The sequence below is a fragment of the Mycteria americana genome, chromosome 9 (assembly GCF_035582795.1).
Source record: "Mycteria americana isolate JAX WOST 10 ecotype Jacksonville Zoo and Gardens chromosome 9, USCA_MyAme_1.0, whole genome shotgun sequence".
NCBI lineage: Eukaryota > Metazoa > Chordata > Aves > Ciconiiformes > Ciconiidae > Mycteria > Mycteria americana.
In genome coordinates this window covers 40,423,849-40,443,770 of record NC_134373.1, presented here as the reverse complement: position 1 = coordinate 40,443,770, position 19,922 = coordinate 40,423,849, and the positions used below count along the sequence as shown (strand labels likewise).

General features: G+C 43.2%; 1 long non-coding RNA gene across 1 annotated transcript in view; it reads right to left on the bottom strand.

The window, feature by feature from the left end:
• LOC142414625 (uncharacterized) overlaps positions 1–2,300 on the bottom strand; it is a 29,458-nt gene extending 27,158 nt beyond the window's left edge. The window contains exons 1-2 of the long non-coding RNA XR_012777139.1: positions 2,236–2,300; positions 551–729 (exon numbers count right to left, since the gene is read on the bottom strand). This is a non-coding gene — a long non-coding RNA (uncharacterized LOC142414625). The remainder of the gene's footprint in view (positions 1–550; positions 730–2,235) is intronic.
• Between the last annotated feature and the right edge of the window lie 17,622 nt (positions 2,301–19,922).

Genomic DNA, 19,922 nt, shown 5'->3' with positions numbered 1-19,922 from the left:
TGATAACCCTCTCGGTGAAGAAAAATTTCCTAATATCCAGTCTAAACCTCCCCTGGCGCGACTGGAGGCCATTTCCTCTTGTCCTATCACTTGTTACCTGGGAGAAGAGACCGACCCCCACCTCTCTACACCCTCCTTTCAGGTAGTTGTAGAGAGCGATGAGGTCTCCCCTCAGCCTCCTTTTCTCCAGGCTGAACAGTCCCAGCTCCCTCAGCCGCTCCTCATAAGACTTCTGCTCCAGTTGGTACGGTTGCAACCCCTATTACAGCTATTGCCCTGCCGTATCATCTCTTGCAAGAGTTTTCCACATGCTCAGAAGCTATAGGAAGAAAGAATAAAAAATTACTATGTCTTTTTGTTGCTTTGGCATATCCCTTCCTTCCATAAGGATACAGATGGTGGCAGGAGTTAGATCTGGAAGAGTCTGGATTTGAACAGCTCACAAATACTAGTATCCAGTACCCATCCCTTGCCCCAGTGGCTTTGATGGCAGAGCTGAAGGCCTACAGCGGATGCTGATCTACAACTCTCCCGGCACCATTTGCCCCACCTGGCAGAACCCCCGTGCACCCCAGTGCAGGGACGGGGGTCTCTGGACATGGCCTTTCCTTCCAGCAGAGTCTCTCTGCAGCCCCTTTGCACGGGCTGAGTGCAGCGAGCGATGCTGGCGGATGTGAAGGTGCAGCTTCGCCGAGATCTAAGCTAATGGCTATGTATCATCTTCAATACCTAAAGAAAAGCATAGCAATTACAATTCATTTTTTAATCTGTAGCTGAACTACAATCATTTATGGACAGAAAATAGTCCTGCTGTGGCCTCTGCTTTTCTTCATTACCTACGGAAATATGAACTTGATACAACTACTGATACACAGAGAAGCAAGAATTTTTAAAGTACCGCAAGCCCAATCACCTCAGTAGAATTTCTCTTTCTTCTTTTTTTTTTTTAAATGCATACAGATCTCATAATAATCAGTTTTATTTCACATGTCCATGCATAGGTCTGTCAACCATGGCTGAGTGGTAGTTGTCCCCCTGATGAACTTCCTGATCTTCCCCATTTCACAACCCCTAATGAGAATTTCAAATAGGACTGGTACTTTCACTAGAACCCAAAATGGCAAGATGTCATGACAACCGTAATTGGCAGCAAAAGTAGCACCCCTGCTCAGACTAGGCAAAGGCTTTGGTAAGCATCTTCAATGAGATCAGTGGAAGATTTGCTTTATTCCATTCCCGGGACTGCTTTGCCTCTCCTCTCTGTTACAGTCGTGCAGAGAAGGGAAAGTCAACAGCTGTAAAGATATCTGTCTGTCTTGTCTTCTCCATTCAGGATAACCAAACTTCTGACCTTTGGAGGAACAGTTAAACTATTTGTAAAGCTGAGATGAAGGCTTGGTTATGATTCAAGTTTCATGAATAAAATTATCAGCCAAAATAGAGCATTCATCCAGAGGAGAAGTATGGCATCTCCTCTTAGTCTTAGGAGTTGAGAGAGAATCAGTGATCGGGAAAAATATCAAAAACTTACAAGAGAAAACTTTTGAACTGTTGGCCAACTTTGCTTTGCTCCTATAAATTTTCTTCACTTGCCATGTTCCTTTTGCAAGAAAAAGAAACCTACAACAAAAATAACAAACCTATAAACATTAGTTAGCTTTGTGGTGAGGTGTTTGTCTGCCAACCTGAGGTTAGAAGCAGAGCTGGGATCCCAAGAGCTAGGCTTTGTATTATAGTATTGTATTTTTGATGCGGTAGTTAAGAGTCAATTACTGTTTCCATTATAAACCCTGTTTTCCAAGGGTTTATACCTCAACCATTTTCATTTCCATCATGCTGAACTTGGCATACAAGCAGTATGGATACACAATTTTTAAATAGACTAAATGAGGTTGGCCCATTTTTAGATACAGAGTAGTCAGAAACTGTTTGTCAGTTGGTTTTGATTTTTATTCTTTGAATTTCATAAACTAAACTATAGTTGCACTTTAAAAACTAGATTACTTCAGAGAATTAGTCTCTGTGGTTGGGTCTGATACCTCTTATCACTTCTAAGGCAAACTTAATTGCATTCTTTCAAAAATACGAAAGCCTGTTGACAGAATTCTCCCTTTAAGAACAGATCTTCTAAGTGTAATTTCAGATGCTAAGGCTCCCAAGCCATATGTCCCAACAGAGACTGGTGCATATCAAGCTATTTATAGCTCAAAAGTGGATTTTACCCGAGTAACTTACCTCATTTTGGAAAGCTGGGGGCAATGCATCAACTCAGAGGTCAACATCTTCAGTAATAATCTTTCCAGTGACTCCAGAAAGCTTTGGACCTGACAGACTCAGAGGAATTGTCTCACTGTTTTCCCCACCAATGACTCAAGGTTGACTGTGCAATGTGGGGCAGAGGGAGGGCTGTCTCACAGGCCAGGTGAAACCCAGAACAGAACATACCCTTGATAAAGACCAAAATCCAGATGGCCACTGGCTGTTGGAGCCCTCCATCTGGGGCTGCGTGTCACTCGGTAATTGCACACAGCAGATGCTAATTGCTTAAAAGCTACTTCAGTTTGGAAAACTCACTTTGCCAAGGCCACAATGAATATTTTTCTTTGATTTCAATTTCCATGCATTCCTTCCACCTGAATTTCCTGCATTTTTTCTATTAATTGAAGATAGCTGGAATCACAGAGCAATGACACAAAAGTTTCACAATTTGGCTTTACCACTGTCAGGCTGACTCACATTCAGTTCATCCCTGTGAATGTCTGTTTCTAGAGAAAAGGTTTGTTTCCTCTGACATACAAAGAACTCAAAGTTAATTTTTACTAGAAAGGTTTCCAATATTTTTCCCCAACAGAACTGCTCTATAGTCCAAAAGAAAGAAGAAACTGCTCCCTACTTTTTAAGGTGACCAATAACACCCTGAACTTCTAAAACCACCATCCCACTGGCATCTCAAATTTTTTTACAAATCGTTCTTAGAGTAATCCAGTAAGATATGCAAGTTTGATTGTACTAATTTTACTCGTTGGGACACAAATCACAGCAAAGCTGTGACTCACCCAAAATCGCAGAGGATCATGGTCAGAGATAGAAAGAGAGCAAACATCCCAATTCCCACTGCTACGTTTCAGGCTTTCAGCGGGTTGCTTCCCAACACAGAAACTGAGCAGAAAACTATTAGGTTCTAATCCAAACTTTGCTGATGGTGATAGATTTCAACAAGCTTTAGGTCAAAACCTTATTTCTCATTTATTCTGGAGTGAGAGATACATGAATCTATTCTAAGGAATGTAACATCACCCAACATTGCCACCTCTCTGCACATCCCGCATCGCGACAAGGTGAGATACCAAACTGGTAAGCGTAACACCAACCTTCGTTGCCGCTACTGTTTGCATCACATTGTTAGGTCGATGCAATTTTTCTCATGCATAATAAACAGGGCATATTACAGGGTGAAACGCCCAGTGTTAGGTTACCACCTTCCCTTCCACTGTCTATATACGACCACCATAGGCTGTATGCTCTGAGAGTGCGTGCCCAGATCATGTTTTTGTGAACACTGACAAGAACAACTTTCTTGAAAGCTATCAAAGCCGTCCTCATTATCCTTTATGGGCTGTGTAGAAAATGTCTCCACTATTAGACATTTAACTGGAGTGCAGCAGAATGGTTTTGCTGGCCCCCTCCAGCTCTTCGGGTAAAAGCTCCGTTCATAATCAGTTTCTGCTTTTTTTAATGACCCTCAAGAGGTGCCTTCTGGTACACTTCAGTTCCCTTTCTAGTGTCCCATTGATTTTACAGACTTTAGGAACTTGTTCTTAACCTTCTGCTTTTTTCCTGGATCACTGCTGAATGATTAGGCACTATACAGCCTTTTGTTACCCGGTACACCGAGAGTGATATCTGGAGAATTAAAACAACAGTTACAATAACATTTGCTAGAGAAAGAGACTGCTCTTCTCTCAAGGCTATTCACCCTATTTATGTGCGTGATTTTCTCAGAGAACAAGAGTGACTTCAGACTCATAGGAGAAAAATACAGGAATATCTGCTTGAGTACGAGATTGAAATTCACTCAAAAGCCTACTTTTGCACCATGAATTTTAGCAACAGAAGTGGAAGCATTTAGTTTTGGGAAGCCTGGAATGGGCGGGCAGTTGGGGCCAGAGCCTGGAATATGGTGGGCAGCGTGTAAGAATAAACAATAGAGATTAAAAAAAAGGATTTTAAAGGATTTTCCAACTAAAGTGTTTCCAGTTATCTGATTTGATTCACATGGAGCCACACCAGTGCCAAAAATGCTTGCCTGTTGGGGTTTTTTTTGAAGTTGGAGAAGTTCAAGAAATATCTCTTAGGACATGCCAGGTAAATCCAAACAGAAGGGTGCTTGGTGCAAGGACATCCTCCTACCCACAGCAGAGCAGTGGCACAGACTGTGGTTAGATGTGCCGTTCCTCCCAATGACTGATCGTTCTCCGATGCTCTCATTTCACCAGGATCCTGCTGCAGGAAGGACTGATCTTCTCTACGTGATTTTAGGACCGTTTCCTTCTCTATGTCCTCCCGAAGTAACGTATCAAACTTTTTAAAGGTAGGTTAGTTCCTTGAAAAAGATAAAGGACAGAGCTTCGGTATCATCCTGCGAACCCCCCTCCCAGTTTTCCCAGGAGAGCAAGGTTCAGGCAACTCCATTTGCATCAACAGGTTTGAGCCAGCACGTGGAGACGGCCGTAGCCCAATTACCGCCCGCCGCTCTTGCTGCCTAGCTGAAAGATGCTGGGGGGGGGGGTGGTGGAAAAACCCAACCTTAAAACCAGAAAAAGAAATTGCATCGTCGTCGTTGTTGTTGTTGAGACGCCAGCTGAAAAGGAATCATTATAAAGAGGTTGAGACTTTCATGGGGGAGACAGAGGACTCACCCGAGCGATCCTAGTTAAGGGCCTTAACAGAGAGACGGCTTAACGTCTCTTTGACACTGGTGAGTCTCCCTGCTTGGCTGACTTTGAATTGTGTTACTGCAGTAACATTTCACAAATAGGGATACCCCTCCTTTTAAAAACTGTTCACTCCCAAAATAGCAACACAATTTAGCAATATTTTGTATCAAGACAATTACATTGTAGTATTATTGTAGTCTTAGTACCTCATTAAAACAAAAAAATGTTAAATCCTTGTTTTGTTGAACACAAGAGATGAATAGTAAATATTGATTTAGAATGAATGCAAACATTTCCCTAGGAGTGGATAATTACAGCCTTTCTATGTAAAACACTTATATTTGAAGAAGCACTTCACTTACTTTGCCATGTGGTATACATTCTTTAGTACATTTTAAATTATACGTTGTCCTGGACAGTGTCTGCTCTATAATTTCTTGTGTCTCTACACCAGAGTCAGTATGTAATTTTAAACTGCAAACTTTCTGCCAACTAGAAGGGGAGAACAGGCTTAACTCTTTCCCTTAGCTGGGCTCCGAAATCAATTCAGACTGCACACATAGTCATGAGACAGTGAGCTCAGTGCTCGAGCAGCAAGGAATGAGTTTGGTCTAGCTGGAATTTAACAAAGATGCTGCTCCCAGCAGTCCTCATTTTCACACGGCATTTTCTGATTACGTACGAGGCTTGATGTGCTCTAATTTCTAGCCAGATCACAAGGAATCCAAAAGTTTGAACAAAAACTTTACTTCCAGAGAATTCACAAATGAACTGAACATTTGAAAGAGAGCGTCTAGGTTGAGAGCATTCGGACGCACATTTGAAGCAAATAATTTATTCTACTTATTTTGGCATGGTGTAGTTTATTCGCAGACTGACGTGGGACGTGTTTGGCTCTTTCCGAGGAGGGTCAGGCACGTGTATTGAAAGGATGAAAGGAGGGGACAGAATTTATGCTCCAAACCCTATAGCACTTGTCAGGCATTTTAAACTGTGTAGGTTTATTAAGTTGCAAGACTGGGACATAAATTTACACACAACTTAATCAGGCTACATGAATGCGAACACAATATGCCACTGTAGTAACTCGAGAGATTAATCCAAATGACTTGTGAATTTTGTTATCTTATACAACCACAAGCAGCCTTACTGCATGTACTTTATGGGCCGAGTTTTCCAAACCTGGGACCTTGCACCTAAATTACTCTATTTTCCTAAATATTCCATCCTCATCTCTCCATCCCCCAAACAGAGAAAAGCCTGAATGGATATTTAAACTCAGCCTAGTTTAAGCAGCATTTAAAGATGCCCCTTGATGCATCATGCAAGGAGAGGCTTATATGTTTTGCTGGATACAGAAACTTTAAGCCCCACCGAAGGTGACTGACTACGGTTAATTCGTTGCAGTAATGAGCATTGCAATGGTACTCAAAGGAAGAGCAGACAGGAGCTGAATGTGATTCCAGACATTGACCACAAATTGCATCGACCAACCCAGCACCAGCACGCTGACTGAAAGCACAGCGCCGGGAGGAAGCTGCTACACGCACCATACGCTCTGGTTATCTGATTTGTATGTTTTTCTGTAAAACATACAAAGCAGTCTGTAGCTACAGGTCTTACGTCCACACACACGCACACCGGCACACTGGTGTTTGCTCACAAAGCAGATCCCAGTGTTATTCCTGCTGGATTTTTATCCTGGGAATTCCTTGAGTATCTACTACTGGACACTAGAGTCAAGCATAGTTTTAAGGAACCTATTAGGGGAGAGGTGGAGGGGGAAAAGAAACTACATAAATTTGAAAGAAAATGGAATTTACAGTTTCAAGATAATGTCCTGGCCAAGGAAAAAAGGGAGAAGGAAAAAGAAAAAACATGTATCAAAATACGGCAAGTGTTAATCAAACCAGCTAAAGATTGCTGGGAGAAACGATGAAGTGCTGATGCCCCATATTTTCGCCAAGATATTTCTCATGAGCCCCACCCTTCACCCACCGCCAAACCCTTTCCGTGCAGAGGTTTTATTCGGCAGCTGATTGTATGGAGATACATTTCCTTAACGTGTGTTTCCTAAGACACAGCTTCGTACTTGCAGAGTAGCTTAGCAGAGCGTTAAGGCAAGAGACTTCAATCCTGTGGGCAAAGTTATGTGTCTACAAAGAAAATATTCAGCCTCCCCACTTGGCGCCTACCCCTGTGCTATTTGGAGGTAGCCACATCTCTCCAGCAGCACCCAGGATAGTCCTGCTCAGAGCGACTGAAGAAACCTTCCGCTGGAATTTACTTGCTTTAAAATTAGCTCTTCCCCTTGCCCCCTATTGCAAAGATTTGCATAACCATAGGGGAGAAGACGACACGAGATAAAAATAAATTTGGCCGTTGCAGATCCAAAATCAAGGGGAAAGTGTCAGGGCAGTGTTTGGCTTTGGGTTTAGTGGAGACAAAATAACTGAAACTACTAGGAAAGATAACGTATGACTAAGAAAATTCCCTGAGCAATCAGAGGATGTGTTTTCAGCTTTTTTACATTTTAGTTTTATTTTCTCACAGCAATGAACTAGGATGAGATTGGAGTCCCATGACCAAGCTGGCGCAATCCGCGCACCCTACCTGGATAATCATGGATTGTAAATCATCATTTTATAAGAATTTAACTTTTCCGCTTCCAACATAATCAAACGTAGTGGTGAGGGGGCCACTAATCATGACAAAAAATATACTTCGGGTTCTTTCTTGAAGTGCCAACTCCAATAAGTTCTCCGAGTGAAATTAAATGCACGCTCGTATTCCAAACCACAGTTTCCCCCTGGGATGGCCGAATCTCAAGTGGGGGCTGAAAGTTGTACCACAGCCCAGGGTTACACCCATTTTTGCAGTTTTTTTTAACTACTGCATGTAGTATAAATTGTATTCCAGCCCACTCAGTGACTGTGCTTTCCAGCACTGGTAATAAAAAAAGATGTCTTCATAGTTTCCACATTCCAGCACTAACGAGTGGGCCAGTCCATATCTTCCCTCTGTTTCTCACAGTTTTATGTTTGTTTGCTTTAAAGGCTTCTCCGTGAAGCTAAGGGCAGAAAAGAAAGAAAGATCTGGTGTGTGGCGTAAGTGACGGTTGCCGCCAAGTCCGAGAACAGTAACAAAGAGTCATTTTAGAGTAGAAATTAAAGTGGAAAAGACCTATTAGTCCACTCACTTCATCTCCCTGCCAACGTGAGGTTGCTCCATGGAGGGATGCTTTTTCGCAGGCTCAGCGCTGAGCTCTCTGCTCCTGCTACCAGCACACTCCCAACCCAAAATAACACCAACGCGAGTGCAAAACACAGCCCTCGACATCCCAACACCGCAAATCCTCGCGGAGAGCGCTTCACCTCCCGAAGCCACCCAGGGACCAGGGACCAAGCATCTCCAGTCCACGTGCTGCCGGGTGCTGGGAGGACCCTGCCCCGACCCGTCCTCCAGCGAAGGGACCGGCCACGGTACCAGCGTGCAAGCCGCTGCCCCGGCCAAAGCAAACATCACACCATACAAACTTATAACAAAAAGCAGAGCAGAGGCCAAACACAATGCCCTCCTGGTGGGAGTAAGTGTGGAGAGAAGACTTTTTTTTTTTCTATTCTTTTTTTTTTCCTTCCTCCCCCTTCTTCTTGGAAGGGAAGAGAAAGGTTTCTTGGCTCCTCACCATGAAATATAACACTGGCAAGGGAGCGGGAGCAAATCTAAGCACTGGCTTCAGCAGATATCGATCTCTGTGCACGCTGAAGTGGATAGTGACCTTTGGCAACCTCGCCCCCAGCCAGAGAGCAGGGTCAGGGAAGACTGTCTGAGATGGAAAGAGCCATTTTAGTCACTTTTTAGCCTTGTAGTCCCTCACAGGGTATGAAATCCTGGAGAACATACACTTTCTGGTAACACAGGAAAGCAAGTGAAAGGCGAGCAAATGCTGCAGCAGGGTGGGCAAACTGGAAGGAAAGGGTGGAGCGGGGTCAAGTTTTCCCATCCCAGTTCCCAGATCATCTCCAGAAAGCTCATGGTACAGAAGGGAGCTAGAAAGGGTGAAGTCCTTCGCCTGTGGCATGAGTGAAACGCAGAGGCAGAAGAAAACAGTGGAAGCGCAAATGGGCTCACACTATTTAAAAAAAAAAAAAAAGAAAAAAAAAGTGTAATTTCATGCTTTAACAATACTGGCACTCAGGAAAGATGCCTTTTTTGAAAGCTGTCGTGTGTTTAGGACTCCAGTACTCCCCTCCAGACACATCCATCCTCCATTCACAGGACCGATGGCCAACGCATTCACGGCTAACCCGGTGCATTCCTGATCCCTGGGACCCGCTCTGCGTGTGCAGAAGGACTTTTCATAATGCAGGCAGTTGATCTGCACACACTGCGGGCTTTGTCCAGGACTTCTCGATGACAGGCATCCAAACTGGAGCTGCTGAAGTCCGGAAACAGCCCAGACAAATAGCCAAAACACTATTTCTCTGTATGCAGAATATTTTCAAGCAGAATAAGTGCACTTGGATTATCCCGGCTGTGTAGGGGAACAACCTTAAAAGTCCACACAATGGGAGCGTAGGGACCCGGCAGACAGGCTAGCTAGGGAACAAGTCTCTGTCTCAAATGATAATCACGGGCAGGAGAAACAAATCTGAATTTCCTAAGCGCAGAGAACGCTCGCAGGGCTGGTGGAGACCGTACTTCCCTTACGAAAGTGTTAACAAGCAGTGAAAGAACTGAAGCGCATCTAATTAAAAATGCATACCAAGGCATAAAGACAGAGTATAAGAGTAAACAAATGGCAGAGACCAGATTTGTTTGCAATAAATGAAGAGGAAAACACCACACAATGCAAACTCATCCAGCACGGAGGATACGGAGGGAGGCGAGCAGGCAAAGGCACCGCTCTGCAAAACCTCCCAAAACAAAGTACAAGGCAAGCAAAAAGCACGCAGCGTGCCCGAGCGCAGAGGAGCAGGACAAGGGAGTGGAAGCGGTGCACAGACACGGTCCTCGGTAGGAACATTTGCCATTTCAAAACAGGTACCACACTGCAATATGGTTACACCAAAAGATGTTGCCAAGCAGAGCTCCAGCTCAGCATATGAACAGGCCATCACGGGACACAAAACAAAACAGAGCCTTCTGGAAAAGAGAACGTTTAAATGTTTCTGCTGTAAAATATCTAGGGAGAGGCAGAAAGACACCGAGTTGGGCCGGGAGGTTTGGGTTGTCCCCCCTGGGCACCTTCTAGAGCCACCTCTGTTTTACCAGCTGGATGCGTGGAGCCCATGACTATGACAGTGAGCAACACCGCCTTATTTGCATGGGGTTTTCAGAAATAAAAAGAAGATGTCCCATTAGAAGAGCTCTCACAGCCAGGAAATACTGACACCCACCACTGCTAGCGTGTTAATCATTCCTGATACTGAACAACGCCAGAAAATAGAGTCCAGCTGCTCTGCTAAGACTTGTGTGTGTCACACCTTTACCGCAAGAAAACCGTGGGCTCTCCGGAGCCGGCAGGGACTCCGGGCCATCGGCAGCAGCTCGTCCCACCTTCCCTCACCCCACTCACGAAGCCACCTTCCTTTCTTCAACAATTCTCTTTTTTTTGGTCCTGCAGCACTGAACAATAGTGATCACGCTATTTCTCGGAAGCAGTGTTTGTTTGATTACTGCAGAGTACTGTCATCTGTTTGTTTTTTCAACACATGATAGGCCACTGTGTTCATCCCTTTGGGATTCCCAGCCAAGCGCAGTTCCCATCCAAATGAGGATAAAAGTTCAATTTTATTTCACGGTTTTGTCTTCCTTACAACGAATCTTTTCTGACAGAGTTTTCTGACTGCTAAACTGATCCGTTTTGAGCAACTGATCTAAAACATCTGTCTGTGAGATTAAAAGCAACGTCGAAGGGATACTGCGATTCTACTCGGAAGGTGTGGAAGATTTTGAACACGAAAGTAGCAAGCAACAGGAGGAAACTCTTAGGCAAATGCGTGCACCGCACCGCACCGATTTTGAGGTGTGCGTCTTTCCCCCGAAAGTTTTGCCAACTGCCACATAATACAGGAAGTCACGCTTCAAAATATTTAAGGTTGCATTTCTCACCATTTCCTTCTTATCTTTCATAAGACTTACATTTTAAAATGTCAACTTACATACGGGACTGTTTATTCTCAGGGATACTGATCCACCAGGAAACTTTTAAAATCTTCTCCAAAAGTTGTTGGGGTTTGTTTCTGCCCTGCCCTTCTCTCCTCTCTCAATGGTTGCTCCTGTGTAGGTTGTACCTGCTTTTGCAGCTGACATCCCCCCCCAGCCTCGAGCTGTTCTCCCCTTAAGGCAGAGGGAGCAGTGAAGGGACTTGCATACACCTTTTGTAATACAATTGAGGGGGGGATATATCCTGACGTTTTAGTTTTCCGAGAAATACAATAAGGTGATAAAACAGCAAATTTCGTTCAGCACAGATTTAAATTGTGAAAGTTTGCATGCAATGGGTACACAAAGTGTTCATTCTGCAATAAGTCTGAATACCATTCCCAATGTTAGGCATTACATTTTTGTTTAAATTCCATTGCTTACTCTTTTGCCATATTACTATATTTATTTTTAGTATACGTGTTCTTTCCTGCCAATGTAAATTCATTTAATGTTAGGCGTACAACAGTTTTTCAATACCTTTCTGCTATTTGGCTGTGTAATTAGCTTCCTAAAATATAATTTATTTTTGTTGAGTTTAGTTTTGGCGAGGAAGCAGGGGGCATGGGGGGGTTCTTCAGTGCAAGTACAAATTTACTACTGACGACACTGCTATGAATGGCATGGAGACCAGCATCAGAAATCCATCTTATTCACAGAAAGGCCAAATCTACTGGGGATTAAGTGTAGCCCCCCCCCCCCCCCCCCTTCCCCGTCCCCCTTGGCTTCCCTCCAGCACTTACCAGATCAGGGATGGGACTGAGACTTATTGCTTAGCTCAGAAAAAGGGACTATTACAGAGTAACGCCAGTTCCGAGTGTGCTGGATTGTATCCAGGCAAAATTTGTTCATTTCATAACGATAACGTCACATCTTTCTAGGTCATTAATAAATAAAGCATTTGGAGGGGTGATAAAAGGACTTTTCTTTTTTCTTTACTAAATGAAACTATTACTATAAAGGCCCTACATAATTTGCAGTAACCTGTGGTATCATAATAAACTGTGTTCTTTGGCCCCCAGCTCATATAGCGCTTAAGAATATGCTTAACTTTGAGAGTGAATGTGACTCTCATTTAAATAAGAGAATGTTTCCCTGCCTTTCAAGAGGAACGTCTGTGCCAACGTCCACAGATATTTAGACACCTGTGCACCTTGACTCCTGGAAATAACCATAGTAAAGTCAGTGGCAGCAAAACGCATCGGATTCTGCACATTGTAGAAGTAATGTTATGCACAGTTATTTTATGCAAAGCTATTTGTCGTCTTCAGAAAGCTGCTAATCACATCAGGAATAGACTGGGTATGTCTTCCCCCATAATGCCAGCAGACCAAAAGCAGCAGACAGAGTAACCACCTTTAATAAGTCAAATGTTTTAGATTCCCAGCTTCAAGCTAAAGGACCTGTCTGTGTGGGTGTGAGCAGACCTGGACACCAAACAAAAAGCCAATCTCACAAAAAATCCATCCGCAATTCCAAAAGCTATGATGAAATATATGCTATTTGCTATAATGAAACTAAAAGGTGATATAATGGTAGATACCTAGTCTGGGCATAGATAGACACCTATTCCAAATATCAGTGCTGTATCGAGGCTTGTTTCTGTAACAGATCTAACAGAGCCTATTGGAGTAGATTTTTTTCTGTGAATATTTTTCTGTTTTTTTCTGATTGAATTTACATCGTACTGTGCGATGCATTAAAATGCTTCAGCAGCCTCTTTGGGACAGCAAACGAGAAAGAATACGTATCTAAGCCCCACATGACGCCACTGCCACCCTTTTTCCACTCTGTGCCTTAGTGCCAACACTAAGTAGGGAAAAATATCTTGAAACTGCCGTGTCTGGGCAGCCTGAGGATACGGTGGACACGATGTGGGTCTCGGGGTGCGCGCCGTCCTCTCTGTTTCCTCCTGTGATGAAGCACATAACCCCATATCTTTTTGATTATTAAGCTACATTCAAGAATGCAATCCTGCGGTCCCGGCCCCCCCAAAACAAGTCAGCACGTTCATTGTTTTAAGATTCAATATGACCGTGCTGAAGCTTTCCCTGCATTCAGCTCATCAGACCCTTCAGGAACACGTGAGGTTTCACGGTTCCAGGGTGGCCCAGGACCGGGGTTGGCTGCAGCCTCTCCCAGGCTCACCTTTCCCACGTGAAAAACGGGGTGTCCCTCAGCGACGGCAGGGAAAACCCCAGTCGGCCTGAGAAATGGGGACGCGGCACGTCCTCTTACACCACTCAGCTGTGAAACTGGTGCGGGGCTTTGAATAATTAACAGGAACGACTAGCCTCGCCTGCTTACAGGAGTCATCAAGAGAGATTAGCTAGAAGCAAGTACTGATGCTCTTAAACTTCTTATGTCTACAGCTGGCCTTGTTTTTTTCCCCCCCATTTCATGTAGCACCAAATCCTCCAGGTGCTGACGGGGCAGAGCTGACAAAAGCCGTGACGGGGGCCCATGCCCGCGGCCACCGCAGAGCCAGGTTGTGCCCAGGTGCCGCCCCACCGCAGGGCTGCTCCCCAGGCTGCCAGTAACCCCCATCTCGACGGTGCCAAGCTCAAGGTCCCTCAACTTTGCTTGTTCTGTTGTAAAAAGGGCACGTGAGCTGCAGTTCACCATGCTAAATCATTTTAGCACCTCCGTTACCCTACATAGACTTACGATGCTGAGAGTGCATTTGTATTTTTCTCCTGGTTCTTTGGATTTATACAAAAAATGCCCCAATTTCCATTTATCTGTGACAGAATCTTGCCCGTCTTCTTGTTTTATCTTCTCAGCTTAAGAAAAATAACATAGGACATGATCGCCACTAACGAGATGGCACATTCTATATAACTTTTCCTGCTGTGTTGTTTTATTTACCAGCTTTCAAATCCCTAACCTTCGTCTCTCCAACCTCCTTTTAAATGAAAGGATCCTCTTGTCTCTGTGAAGTTCCTATCATCTACACTGGTTTGCATGTTAAAGTTTCAGCATCCATTTAGTCAGTGACGGTTATTCTGCTTAATGACTCCTATACCCCTGTTAATACTGTTTTATCTGGCTCTAATATTTTAAGATCTTGTCCAATATTAATGCTAAATGCTAATATTAAAGATTTGCTACTAATATTTTAAGCTTTAGCTGCTAGTGTACTAATGTTTGGGGAGGTGCTTGGGAGTTCATTGTGTTGGAAGGACTGCCGGGTAAATTTTAACGTCCTTTATGACTATTGCATAGAAATCTAGGCAAAATAAATGGAATATAGGGACAGATTTTAGCAATTTATTTATGGAATAGCCTGCCATCAGCGAGCTCGGAATCAGGTTGAATATGTATATGTGCGTGGGCATGTGAGTGTATGTCTCTCTGCATCTCTCCAATAAACCAGGGAGAAAAATAGCCGCAGTGTGAGGCAGAGGTGGGGGACACGTGCAGGCTTCTCCTCCCTCGGGTTATAGCGAGGGCTGCCACCCTGGGTCATGCCACAGGGACAGGGAAAGGGGGTGGCTGCCATCCCCCAGTCACAATTCCTCCAGGATTGCTCTTTGACCATTTAGAGTATACACCTACAACCAGCCACGTTCATCTCATGACTGTATAACGTCCTAAAAATTTACAGGGGACTAAAAAATAAATTTAAAAAAAACCAAAACCAAAACAAAAACACAGAAAAAAAGAAACCCAAACCCTTCTTTTAAGACCGGTTTATTAACACAAACCTCTGCCACATGCAAAGGGAGAATAGAACCACTTCTCCTCTGAAGAACAACCTCTCCACTAAAAATAAAATACAGTGCAGCGTTTATTTCACCACGGTTTAAGAGTTAATGAAAGATTTGCACCTGTACAGCTGTTGCAGACTGAAACTAGCTTGTGGAGCGAACGCGTTTGCCGGTTGAGACAGTTGTAAATGCCTTGAGTAAAAACACTGAGGACTGCTAATGGATAGGTTTATTTTAAAGCATGCCATCTGCTATCAATCATAGAGAAGTATAGGAAGCAAGTTTGGCTGTGCTCCCTCCTTGTGAGCCTGATAAAGATAGGGCTGTGGTACTCTGGAACATTTAGTACTCAAGAGAATAAAACATCAAACCTACTCAGCAGCTCCACTAACAATAATAAAAATGCCTCTGCCTAAAGGTGACATTCTGAATTTACGATTATTTGTGTCTATAAAGTGTATTCTTTGGCTCCTGACTCATTCTGACTGTCTCACTACAAGAACAATACATTAAGCCTGCCTGAAGTAAATGGAAATCCTATCCTTTTATTAAACCAGCAGCCAGTACCTGAGATGTACTAATGCCCTGTAGGACCCAAAGAAGGTTTTCTGTTCTAAGTGTTAATTCTTTTGGTAGGATTAAAGTCAACTGCAGAGAAAATGCTTATTTTGTGCACTCAGAACTAAGCCCTTCTTCAGGTAAATGTTGTTTTAAAAGAAGAAGAATAAAAACAAGAAAACCCAAGGCAGATTCTGAATATGCAAATGATCACAGAACGAAGGCTACAAAAATTGTAATTCACCCGCATAGCTCATATTTTATGCTACTTAGCATTTGGTACAGGAAAAGCTTACGCTCCAAGAACCTGCCCAGGAAAACCATGCACAAAATGCCCAAAAGGTGTGTGCCAATCTTCCTTCCTAGTGGTGAACTTCACATATGCTGAGATTCTCCAGAAGGGAATCCAGGGATTTTATTTTTTTTTTTTTTTCCTCTTTTTTCCTACACTGCGTTTTCCTCAGAAAGGGCAGTTGGAAGATGCAGAGCTACTTCCCTGAGATACACAAACATTTGGTTAACTTCAGAGGTATAAATCATTCCCCTGGCTAATGCCACGTCCCTCTCCTCTTATTTGTCCTCTGGTACCCCACCGATCAGGGGCTCTTGAGCCTGCCTGCTTAAAAATAATTAAATATATAATGCTTCCTGGCAAATTCGCCAGATATAAAAAACACTTAGCAATGAAGCACTCTGTATCCGATAACATTAGGCTCCTATCTCCTATCTGCAGCTTAACAAAATTCCCTTGCAAGTCTGTTGCTGATGGAAAGCATTGCTGTGGAAGCTTGGGGAAAACCCACCTGGTGATCAAGCTCATAAGCCTAATTAAAGTTAATAGAGAAATTAAAAGTGGGCAAAAATTGGAACGGCAGTGTGGAAAAAAAAAAAAAAGTAAGCACTAGGAATAGAAGGAAGATAAAAAGCAATGGGAAAAGTGAGCTTTCCTTTGAAGTCTGCTCTGGAAAGTGACGGTGGTTTCTTTCAATGCCCCCCACACCCTAAACGCTTTACACAGTGGGCCATAGGTCCAAGCAGAAAAACAGAGAGCTAAGGATTAGGCTTATTAGGTTCACAATATTAAACCAAAGCTGCTTCTGTTTTGTATTCACTGTTTTGGTCCTCATGAGCTTAACTGTCTCTAAAGTCCGTGGTCAAATGACCACTGATTTCAAAGTATAAGTTCAATCCCCTTATCTAGGGACCAAAAGAACTGAGAAGTTCGTGCCTCGGTAAGGATCAAAACTAGTGGATACTTGAAATGAGTAAGATGAAAGATTACAAAAAAACTAGGAGACTACAGAGAAAAAGGTAGAGAAGGTTGTTCCAAGGAGAGATGGATCAGCTCTCAGCAAGATGGGAGCAGACTGCATGGTCACGTGGCTGCAGAAACACCAAAGTACTGGAAACAATGCAGGAATATATGAAAACAAAGTTTAAGTAACAAGAAAACCTGAACAAAAGCAGTTATCAAGACTTCCATGGTCAGAAACACCAGGGGAATAGCTCCCTGGAGGTACTCCCCACCTCCAGGCGAGGATTTCCGAATAACGCCCTTTTGCTCAAGAGCAACGCCCCATCTCATCTGGAAAGAAACATCAATGACCATCTCTCATTACTGAGCTCTGTACCAAAACCACTCGGTTACATGCTTCAAGAGGAGGGACAGTAAATCACATAAGGGCACATCATAACACTGAGGTCTCAGACCAGCCATGACCATTACAACCCCCAGCAAAAACAAGTTCAGCAAAACTGTACTTATCCAAAAAATTGAATTGAATCTTTGAATCATTGAATCTTTCACAACAAGGTACCTGTGTCTCCAAAAGTGTCATTGGCAGGATTTATTTTTTTAAGTCTGGGATGAGGCTTTTGGATAGCAGGAGGGAAGAGAGAGGAAGTCGATCCAGACTCACCCGTAGCCTGATGGTCGCGTGCCCAGGGCTGGCGGGAGGTCCAGGTTCAAATCCTAGCTCTGAACTGCCCACATTGAAGACAGCATCCACCAGGGAAGGTGCTCTCCATAGCCTTTCCCCATAACATTTTGTAAGCAAAAAAAAAAAAAATTCTCGAGGTTTTATTTTCTCTCTCCTGAGAAATAGAAACAAATTAAAAGGCTTGAAAATTTTTCATGACACAGACTTCTCGTTCATGGCCAGCCCTAACCACCACGCTGTCCAGAGGTTCAAAGGTACATTGTTCCTACCAGAGCTGATACTGTGAACTCTCCAACTTTTGCATGAACTTAACGTGTTCTTTTTAGGCTTGTTGTTTCATAACACAGTACATTTTCATATGAAAGCCTGCAAGCTCAGAGCAGCTTTCTCACCACAGTTCAAGTCCCTGGCACACAGTTCATTGCAGCTCTAATGAAAAAGCACAATGATTGGGCCTGCGTCGCTAAGATTAGACATTAGTGGCCGTATCAAGAAGAGAAATACCTGCAGATTAGCACAGCAATTTGCTGCTCTAAATCTGAACCTTCTAATCTCTTTTTTTTAAAGTAAGTAGCAGCCCATGAATATGGGAAAAGAATTAAAACTACATTTACTAAGTGATTTCTAAAATACTTCAGCATGTGTTTTAGAAAACTGACAAGTCATTAAAATATAGTTAATAAACATTATTCAGAACTCATTGCCTTAGATTAACACTACTTTAAAATCACAGACATTCATTGGTTCAGTCAAGGCACTGCTGCAAGAGTAACTCCAACTGGTGTTCATGCCCTGTTTAATAAAGTATATGGTGGGAGACTCAGAGTTTACCTTGTATTTTTATTTTCTAACTGCGAAAATATTTCAGAAATATTTGCAAAAGACTTGAAAACTTTGCATCCTGGCAAGTGAGGGCATGGACAGAAATTGCTGTGCAGTGGTGTATGGGAGGAAGGAGAGCCACGCTTCCACTGCAGATTACTGAGAAGCATCTCCTCTCGTATGGGGCAGCTTACTAAAACCAGACACAGCCCAGCCTACAGAACTGACACTCGAGTTCAGTTTTGAACAGGAATTGCAGTTTCGTTGGGCCTAAATATGCTGTCAGCAGCAAAGACATCAGGTCCAGCTGAACGACCAGTTTTGCCTAGCACTTACCTCCAGTCTAACAAATGTGTATCCTGTGCTGACTGATGCTACCTGCCAAAGGCATCCTAAACCTGAGTTAAAATAAGAGTTTGGGATATCAGCCTTCCTGGTAAAATGAACTATATTTTTCAGATGTGTTGGCACGTGCCAAGTAAAACTGATTGACAAGTTATGAAAGGCTGAAGTTAGAAAATAGTGAGAGTAAGAACTGGGGACCACAGTCAGAGTGCTTGGCTCCACGAGATTACTGAAGACCCCGGAGCAGTGAGGCTCTTACTGAACCAATACCCCCCAATGGGAGACTGGAAACATAGGTACAAGACACGGAAAGATTCAAGGGAAAGCAAGGGGTGGCAGCAAAAATAAAGTAGGAAAAAGTTAGCACTATTTCTCAGTGACCGATTCCAAAGAACCAGAAATCATGAGCCATGTTTAACCAAACCAAGGAGAGAACCATCATGCATGACTTTCACTGATGACAACTTTTAAAAATGTATTGTGCAACTATCAAGAAATTTCCCCTTTTAGAAGCTCTTCCCTGAGCCAACTGGAGCTGACTGCTTTTCTTAAACATACTTTATGCAACCACGATCAGCTCAGATACTGCAGGTGAAGCAAACGCATGCAAAGCGCCCAAGTCTGAGCGATTGCCGATGACCAGCAGCCATCAGGTGAGCCCGTCCTCCCTGCCGCAGAGGGTGGGAAGCTGCTTTTGGTGCTGTTTGCTGCTGGTTTGATGTTGGGGAAGGATTCGGTGAGAGTATTGCTGTTTTGAGAAGGGGCTGATCAGACTCTCTTTGTGTTATATCCCTTCACCCTTCTGGTTTTTTCTATGCTAGTATGTACACTGCAGTTCAAAATATGACAAGAGGGGGCTGAAACTGAGAAGGGAGTCAATGGATTTTAGAAATGAAAACATCACCGTTCATAGTTGACTTAATAATGTAGTTAAAAAAAATCATGGCCTAATTGAAATTGCGTCCATCTAACAAGATAAACATTTGCAAATGCTCTTAATGACCATTTTTAACCACTTGCAGGATTTAATGGGCAGCTTTCTTTTGTTCTTTTTTTTTTTTTTAATAATAAACTATTTGATATTCAGAGATGTTTGTAACCTGCTAGATGGCTTTGATTTCTGACATCTCTCAGACATCAGAATTCTGGATTTGAAAGCCGAACCACGAGGGAGATCCAGATCCTCCAACTGATTTTCTTTTTTGGTCTTTTAAAGTCATTTGGAGTTCAAAGTCTTTTGCCCATTCTCCTTTCATACTGCTACTTATATAGGAGCAAGAATAACACTTTGCACCAAACTAAGATCATTTGAATGATACCAGCAAATTTATGCTTGAAGGTTCTTATGAGACAGGTATGATTAAACCCATTTTACCTACTCTGAGCCAGGATGCCATATTTTG